Source organism: Quercus lobata, chromosome 4 (genome assembly GCF_001633185.2).
Source record: "Quercus lobata isolate SW786 chromosome 4, ValleyOak3.0 Primary Assembly, whole genome shotgun sequence".
NCBI classification, from domain to species: Eukaryota; Viridiplantae; Streptophyta; class Magnoliopsida; order Fagales; family Fagaceae; genus Quercus; species Quercus lobata.
The window spans coordinates 3,970,607-3,980,076 of NC_044907.1; the positions used below are offsets into that span (position 1 = coordinate 3,970,607).

The window sequence follows — 9,470 nt, forward strand, 5'->3', positions numbered from 1 at the left end:
TTGATTTCTCCTTACTATTCTCCATCTCCTTCATATTTTCTCAAAGAAGGTCTTATCGTAATATTACAGTATGAGGTAGAGTTGGAGAGACTTTGAAGTACGATTTAAAGACGCCTGACTGTTACATTATTGTACGGCGGACTGTTATCGTTGATTAGGCAGTTCACATTTTGTATAGGCCTTGTTTGAGCCCTCTTTGTACGTGATAATAATTTTCGTAGTTAACTAAAATTGTGTTAATTTATTCGCATGGTTGTTCTATGCTTTTTTTCTTTTTTTTTTTTAAATTTGCAAGCTGCTCTCGCACAATAATGATAGCTTGAATCAATGATAACATAATCCAAAATCTGGCTAAATACTAAGATGTCAGCCATAGACTTTAATAAATTGTTTCTGACATAGCAATGCGTACTCGTAAAGTAGCGATAACTTGCCCGGAAACAAAGCCGAGATTAGACTGGATGTCTTCGTGTGAGGAAGTAATTATCGAGCAAATATCACGCCGCAAAAATGAACAGCCCCTTCGGCTGCGAGATAGCGGAGGTCCCGCTCATCATCTAACATCTATTTGGACTTAACAATTTATCAGTATTTGGGCCGGGACTTTCCTATCCGAGGTAGTTGGTTTCAACCATAAGGCTTGAGTCCGAGGACCATGCAAGGCCTGGGTTCTGTCCAAAACTTATGAGCTTTCTTTTTTGTACTTGGTTTCCCCATAGGCTTGAGTCCGAGGACCATGCAAGGCCTTGGTTCTGTCCAAAACTTGTAATATTTCTCTTTTGTACTTGGTTTCCCCATAGGCTTGAGTCCGAGGACCATTCAAGGCCTTGGTTCTGTCCAAAACTTATGAGCTTTCTTTTTTGTAATTGGTTTCCCCATAGGCTTGAGTCCGAGGACCATGCAAGGCCTTGGTTCTGTCCAAAACTTATGAGCTTTCTTTTTTGTACTTGGTTTCCCCATAGACTTGAGTCCGAGGACCATGCAAGGCCCTGGTTCTGTCCAAATCTTATGAGATTTTCTCTTTTGTACTTGGTTTCCCCATAGGCTTGAGTCCGAGGACCATGCAAGGCCCTGGTTCTGTCCAAAACTTATGAGATTTTCTCTTTTGTACTTGGTTTCCCCATAGGCTTGAGTCTGAGGACCATGCAAGGCCTTGGTTCTGTCCAAAACTTATGAGATTTTCTCTTTTGTACTTGGTTTCCCCATAGGCTTGAGTCCGAGGACCATGCAAGGCCCTGGTTCTGTCCAAAACTTATGAGCTTTCTTTTGTATCTTTGGTTTCCCCATTAGGCTGAGTCCGAGGACCATTGCAAGGCCTTGGTTCTGTCCAAATTATGAGCTCTTTATATGTACTTGTTTCCCCATAGGCTTGAGTCCGAGGACCCATGCAAGCCTTGGTTCTGTCCAAAAACTATGAGCTTCTTGTACTTGGTTTCCCCATAGGCTTGAGTCCGAGGACCATGCCAAGGCCCGTTCTGTCCAACAACTGGTAATATTTCCTCTTTTGTACTTGGTTTCCCCAAGGCTTGAGTCCGGAGACCATGCAAGGCCTGGTCTGTCAAAAACTTATGGCTTTCTTTTTTGTACTGGTTCCCCAACTAGGCTAAGTCCGAGGACATGCCAAGGCCTTGCGTTCTGTCTAAAACTTGTAAATTTCTTTTTTACTTGGTTTCCCCACTAGGCCTGAGTCCGAGGACATGCAACCTTTTCTTGTCCAAAACTTGATTGAGCTTTTTTTTTCTACTTGGTTTCCCATAAGGCTTGAGTCCGAGAGGACCATGCAAGGCTTGGTTCTTCCAAAACTTTTGAGTTTCTTTGTACTTGAGTTTCCCATAGGCTTGAGTCCGAGACCATGTGTCAAGGCCTTGGTTCTGTCCAAAACTTATGAGCTTTCTTTTTTGTACTTGGTTTCCCCATAGGCTTGATTCCGAGGACCATGCAAGGCCTTGGTTCTGTCCAAAACTTGTAATATTTCTCTTTCGTACTTGGTTTCCCCATAGGCTTGAGTCCGAGGACCATGCAAGGCCTTGGTTCTGTCCAAAACTTATGAGCTTTCTTTTTTGTACTTGGTTTCCCCATAGGCTTGAGTCCGAGGACCATGCAAGGCCTTGGTTCTGTCCAAAACTTGTAATATTTCTCTTTCGTACTTGGTTTCCCCATAGGCTTGAGTCCGAGGACCATGCAAGGCCTTGGTTCTGTCCAAAACTTATGAGCTTTCTTTTTTGTACTTTTTTTCCCCATAGGCTTGAGTCCGAGGACCATGCAAGGCCTTGGTTCTGTCCAAAACTTGTAAGATTTCTCTTTTGTAATTGGTTTCCCCATAAGCTTGAGTCCGAGGACCATGCAAGGCCTTGGTTCTGTCCAAAACTTATGTGCTTTTTTTTTTGTACTTGGTTTCCCCATAGGCTTGAGTCCGAGGACCATGCAAGGCCTTGGTTCTGTCCAAAACTTATGAGCTTTCTTTTTTCTACTTGGTTTCCCCAACTTTGAGCTTTCTTTTTTCCCTAGCTTGGTGATTCCCCATGAGGCTTGAGTCCAAGGACCAATGCAGGCCTTGGTTTCTGTCCAAAACTGTTAGGAGCTTTCTTTTTTGTAACTTGGTTTCGCCCTATAGGTGAGTCCGAGATGAGGAGGCCTTGGTTCTGTCCAAACTATGAGCTTTGTCTTTTGTACTGGCTCTCTCCCATGAGTGTCTTGATGTGAGGACATGGCAGCAGTACCTTGGTTCTGTCCAAACTTGATAATTTTTCTTTTGTACTTGGTTTCCACATGGCGTTAGGAGTGCGGAGGACCATGCAGCCTTGATTTGTCCAAAATTATGCATTTCTTTTTCTACCTTGTTTCCCCATTAGGCTTGAGCTCAAGGATCATGAAGGTCCTTGGTTCTGTCCAATAAACTTATGAGCTTTCTTTTTTGTACTTGGTTTCCCATACTTGAGTCGCGAGGACGCATGCAGCCTTGGTTCTGTCTATAATAATGAGCTTTCTTTTTTGTACTTGTTTCCCATAGCTGAGTCGAGGACTATGCAGGCTTGGTTCTGTCCAAAATTATGAGCTTCTTGGTCCCTCAATGGTTTCCCCATAGCTTGGTCGAGTGACCAGCAAGGCCTTGTTCTGTCAACTTATGAGTTTTTGTACTTGGTTTCCCCATAGGCTTGAGTCCGAGGACCATGCAAGGCCTTGGTTCTGTCCAAAACTTGTAATATTTCTCTTTCGTACTTGGTTTCCCCATAGGCTTGAGTCCGAGGACCATGCAAGGCCTTGGTTCTGTCCAAAACTTATGAGCTTTCTTTTTTGTACTTGGTTTCCCCATAGGCTTGAGTCCGAGGACCATGCAAGGCCTTGGTTCTGTCCAAAACTTGTAAGATTTCTCTTTTGTAATTGGTTTCCCCATAAGCTTGAGTCCGAGGACCATGCAAGGCCTTGGTTCTGTCCAAAACTTATGTGCTTTTTTTTTTTGTACTTGGTTTCCCCATAGGCTTGAGTCCGAGGACCATACAAGGTCTTGGTTCTGTCCAAAACTTGTAATAATAATAATTTTTTGTACTGTTCCCCATAGTGCTTGAGTCCGAGGACCATACAAGGCCTTGGTTCTGTCCAAAACTTGTAATAATAATAATTTTTTGTACTTGGTTTCCCCATAGGCTTGAGTCCGAGGACCATACAAGGCCTTAGTTCTGTCCAAAGCTTTATGCTCTTTCCTCAGGTGTCTCGTAGTCTGCCGAGCAGGTAGTTGTCCTCGGCAATGGTTATTCCTTGGTGTGGGCCATAGTCCGTGGGCTTCCCTGCAGAACGGGCCTGGGCCGCGAATTTATTGGGCCCACAGATTTAGAGGTATTTCCGTAGTCTTTGGTCATGCGGTACTTTTTGGCGTCCCAATATTCGAGGTGCGCCTTCACGAGGCTCCTTTAATCTCAGGGTTGCAGACGGCATTGGAAATCGAGCCGGAGACATTTTGTCTGTAGCGTTCCTTGGGACGCTGCGTGAATTCAATGCCATCACCTCATCTTTTAAATAAATAGGAGAGAAAGTTGCTTTACCTTCGCACGAATTCTTCAGTCTCCTCTCTTAGTACATCATGTTTGAGGCGAGGATTGGGGCAAAGGAGCTCTCTCCGCCACGAAAGCGCCGTGTCTTCCTGAGACTCCAAATAGTGAGGTACGGGTCAAGGAGGCGTAGACTCAAGAGAATATTTCAGTTCGAGAGAGGGGAAAGGATGTTTCTCCCTCTTTTAGTCAAAATCCGAAGCAGGTTCTGGTCATGCCAGATTTTTGGTATGTCCGAAGAAGGAATTTCCGCCATCAGCGCCGTCTGCCTTGTAGCAGACAAATTTCTGCGGGGGCTTCCCAACTTCTGGCTCCCTGCATCTTTTCTGTAGATGGTGTTAGCCTAAGGTCAGGTTCTTTGGCTGCCTGAGTTATGGGCATGTAGAAGCGTCGAGGAATAGTTTCCTTAGACGACATCTTGGAACAGTAGCCAACCTCTCCTCTGAGATATCTCCTCGGCATCATCCTCACTCTTTTGTACTTTTCTTTTGCTTACGCAGTTAACTCTAATGTAAGCTTGTTTCAGCTTTTATTGTACACTGTACTGTTCTTTTGTCTTAATAAAAGATGCGTTTGTTTCTTTATACATACTTTTTTTTTTGCAACGACCACTTTGGGTCTGAATATTAAGTCTAAGCCTGCCCTTAACAGTATTCTGGGCAGAAGAACACTTTAGCACAAACCCTTATTAGTTTAAACTCGCAAATATTATCAAGTATAACAATGGTAATCTTCAATAGATTAAATTCATGGAACTAACCGAGATAGCTGTTGAGTGCTGCGCGATGCACGCTAAACCAATTCCCGAGAATGATAAACTCTAAACAATTCGTCTGAGATGATAGTCGAGTAGCGAAGGACTTTGTGCTTTCGGGTAATATGCTGTACCGTAGCGCATCATTCCCTTTGGTACGGGGGATCCGAGGGTAGACCGGGGAACCCGTGCAATTAAGGGATTGACCCAACCGTTAACGAGAAGTTCTCTTCGGATGGATCTTGAGGTTTACGTGCCATAGTACTTGGTTTCCCCATAGGCTTGAGTCCGTGGACCATGCAAGGCCTTGGTTCTGTCCAAAACTTATAAGATTTTCTTATGTACTTGGTTTCCCATAGGCTTGAGTCCGTGGACCATGCAAGGCCTTGGTTCTGTCCAAAACTTATGATCTTTTTATGTACTTGGTTTCCCCATAGGCTTGAGTCCGAGGACCATGCAAGGCCTTGGTTCTGTCCAAAACTTATGATCTTTTTATGTACTTGGTTTCCCCATAGGCTTGAGTCCGTGGACCATGCAAGGCCTTGGTTCTGTCCAAAACTTATGATCTTTTTATGTACTTGTTTCCCCATAGGCTGAGTCGAGGACCATGCAAGGCCTTGGTTTTGTCCAAAACTTATGATCTTTTTATGTACTTGGTTTCCCCATAGGCTTGAGTCCGAGGACCATGCAAGGCCTTGGTTCTGTCCAAAACTTATAAGATTTTCTTTTTTTTTGCTTGATTTATTTTTTCGACCATAAGCCCCTACACCAGGGCGGGGAAAGTTGACTCGAGGCTGGGAGCCCCTAGAGATGCCCGCGCCCTTAGTACTACGAGGCGTAGCCCCTAGCAAAAGCTTTCGTCGGAGCGACAACTATATGTCGCCGGAGACGGAGGAGATCCCAGAAATTTCTGCTTGCCAATGAGTTGATTCCACCGCCACCTGCGCCAACGCGCAAGCTTTCCCACAGACGGCGCCAATTGTAAGGACACAATTCTCTGGCGGCCCAATAAGGATGTTGGGCTCACGTACGAAAGATCCCTCACAATATGATTTGTAGAGAGTGGGCTTGAAAAGCTAGCCGCTGGTCACGGGGCGATGTCCGATCCTGGCTTTAGAGGAATTCAGGTAGAAAAAAGGGATTGGGCTTGAACATTTAAGCCCTTAGACGTCGCACCCTATGGGATGGGACTCCTCGGAGTAGATCCGAGGACCATTGAGGCCTTACCCCGGTTATCCAACGACGGACTTTCTTCAGTGAAGTCCGGTGTTGTTGAGATGTTCTCCCCCCATGTGATATTTCTTTTTTGGAGGTGGGATGGGGATCCCCTTTCGATTTACTTACTTTCTTCTTTTATACTCGTCTGCATTCGTTATCCTTCGTCCACGTGTAGGGTCAGTCTTTACAAACACTGACATTTGTCCCATCAGTCCAATCCCGGAATTGTTGGGGATGGTTTGATAAAGCTGCAGAGTGCGGCTCTGTCAGGCGCTGGGTCTTATCTGGAGGGGTAGTAAGGATAACCTCCCCAAGGTATCTTGGATCTCCTTATGAATTCGTCCCTATACCAGTTTCACCCCTTTGTTCTGGTGGGACTATGGATCTGCCGAGGACTACACTGTCCTCGGCTGCCTCCCAAAATTCTTTTGTGCTCTGCGTTGTAGAGCTTGGGCCACAGCTCTCCTCGGATTGGGCCTTCGGACTCTCTAAGGGCAAATGGGCCTAGTCCACGAATTGTTGGGCCCCACAATTACTATAAAGTAAAATCATGCTATTAGAGATACCATATTTGAAAAAATAGGGGTATTATAGAATTTCCCTAATTCACACATATATAATATATCCAACATTAGGGTTCAAGTAGTGCTCGGCCATCATAATGGCATAATTTATGGCCATTATCCTTATATGCAAAGTCACTCACCTTATAGCCTTCAAGAGATTTGATAGATGACTACCGTAGTATTTTATCCTCATGCTATCATTGAGAGCCTCCTGGATTGGCAATGTGCCATTATCAACAACTCCTGAAAAGCACAAATGTATACATATATTTGATTTAATTTTAGATAACTATTTCAATTACACTAAAGGATGAAGATAGTTTCTTACCATTTTCGATAATGTAAATAGGTGGATTATTATTTTTTTTTTTTACGTATAGCATAAGTTCTCGAATTCCTCTTGGATAAACGAAAAGCCATTTAGCAGCAGTCTACAAAACCATTGTTTATATAGTTTTCTTAGTATATACAAGGAGTAAAATACTCATTATATTCAAACATGTGGTGAGAGTGAGAGTGAGAGAGATTACTGGTTGACCAATAGGAATGCCATCCTTCTCTACTGTGGCATTAAATAGAGTGACTACATGAGTGTTAGGAAAAAATATTAGGAAAATGAAAAAGTGACTACCAATTTTACTACAAAAGATTTACAAATTGAGGGGACAATGAATATGATTTATGCCATTTCAACAAAATTAATACCAGGAGTACTTTTTGATGACTAATGACACTTCTTTTTTATAAAATTGTTAATATATATTCTTTTCATCACCCAATATATAAATCAAGTTTATGGATTTTGAGCTTAACTAGTCAAATTTACATGGCTATCTGTTGTGTAACTTAGGTCGACACTACTAGAAGATGTAGAGTCGTTTGCATATCTTGCAGTATAGTAATTTACTCCGAGGAAATCCAAAGAACCTTTTAACATCTTGGATTGCGATTCCGTAAATCAAGGCAGTCGAGTTCCCACCAAAACTCGCATAGTCTTAGGGTAGCCACCAAAAATAATTGGATCAACAAACCTACACAAATAATAGAAATAATAATAACAAGTCTCCTTATAAGGGTTCGATACAATACATTGAGAAAATATCTTAACTACTTAATCTAAAAGCCTAAGATTGTAACTTGTCGTAGCTATGCTTAGAATGCTTATGTTGTTGTTGTTGGTTTTTGCTGTATGGCATAGAATGCTTCTCTTAACTACCTCTACTTCAAGGCAAAAGTATTTGCCTTTTGCAAATACGTTTGAAGACAAATGTGTTTATTTATAGGAATTGTTGAGTCTAATATAAAATTAAGTCATAAAACGTACCATCCAAACCTAAAATCAAGACCTCTAAAGGCAGCCTTGATGCTAGCAACTGTTTGGTATTTAGGCAAATTCCAATAACTTTGTACTGTAATGCCAATTTCTCCCATTTGAGAAACCTACAAAAATCAAATTCAGATTATCTTATCCCGTAAAATATATGATAAAACATTCTATTTTGAAAGAAAACTTTTGCAATATTATGAACCTTCTTTTTAACTTATTAAGAATATATATTGAAGCACACCCTTTTTTTCTTAAGAAGGATTAGGATAGTTTTATAGGTATTAATAGCACAAATCAACCAAGGCTAGTGTTCTGTGTAATCTAAAGCACAGTGTCTATCTCACACATACCTGATTCTTTTCCTTCGTATATCCTCTCTAAATTGATAATTGTTAAAAGCACATACCTGATACTTTTCCTTGTATAATTTCACAGCAATTGCATGAGAAAGAAGTAAATTATGTCCCATTATATAGGGTTCTGTCCCAGAGTTCCCATATGTGCAATTTCCGATATAGTTAGAACATCGACCAAGTGCATCAACTCCTGTTATGTAGCCCCCAATGGTAAATATATTTGGCTCATTAATTGTGACCCAATACTTTACTCTATCACCAAATTCTTTGAAACAAACATCCACATAGTTGCAATAATCATCCCTAATTATAGGAGATTTATCAATTGTTGATTAATCAAATTGCATATATATATATATATATATATATATACTAATTTCATAATAGATTTAATGTGTGCTTCAAAACTTACACTATGTTTTGGCTCAAGAATCGGCCATACTCCTGTTCAAGGGCTTGTGGAACATCCCAATGGAATAGAGTTATAAGAGGTTTTAAACCTGATTAATTCTTTATAGTCAATATGAGGAGGAGGCCTATATTGATAAAACAAATTACGATTAGCTTTATGAGAATCATATGAGAGGGAGGGAAATTTCACCTTGAGACAATAGCTCATTTATGAGGTTATTGTAGAATGTGATCCCTTCTTGGTTCACTCCCCCACTGATTTTCCCCCCTAAGGACAAAATTAAGCTTTATAAGCAGGATAATTTGTTACTTTGAATATAATACCAAATAAAGATATTTTTTCCCCAAAAATGACATGTTTTTGTTGGTTCTTAGTAGGGAAAAAAATGGTTATGAAATTAAGCCTAATTCTTTTAAATTGATTTCAAAAAAATAAATGGCAAAGGTTGAGTTATTGAGTTTAAACAATGGTCTTACTAGGTAGTATTCTGGTCCATGAGATGGAGAACCGAAAGAAGTCTAAACCAATTTCTTTCATCAAAGCTATGTTCCCCTGAAACATTTTTCGGTCTTTTCATTAATTTAATGCATAAAAGAAAAGCAAAAGTAAAAGAATGAAAACATCGTTTCAAGTTTCAACTGCAGTGTAGTCTTTTTTTCTTTTTGATGTGTAAGAAACTAAGAAAATACAATAACATGAATTAAACATATATACCTTAAAACGATAGTAAAATTCATCAGCTATATCCCCTGTGGTATGGTCCGCAATTTTTTCTGGAATGACACCATAAA

General features: G+C 41.0%; 1 pseudogene; it reads right to left on the minus strand.

Moving 5' to 3' along the window:
* Positions 1-4,676: 4,676 nt before the first annotated feature.
* Positions 4,677-9,231, minus strand: LOC115984414 (annotated as a pseudogene).
* Between the last annotated feature and the right edge of the window lie 239 nt (positions 9,232-9,470).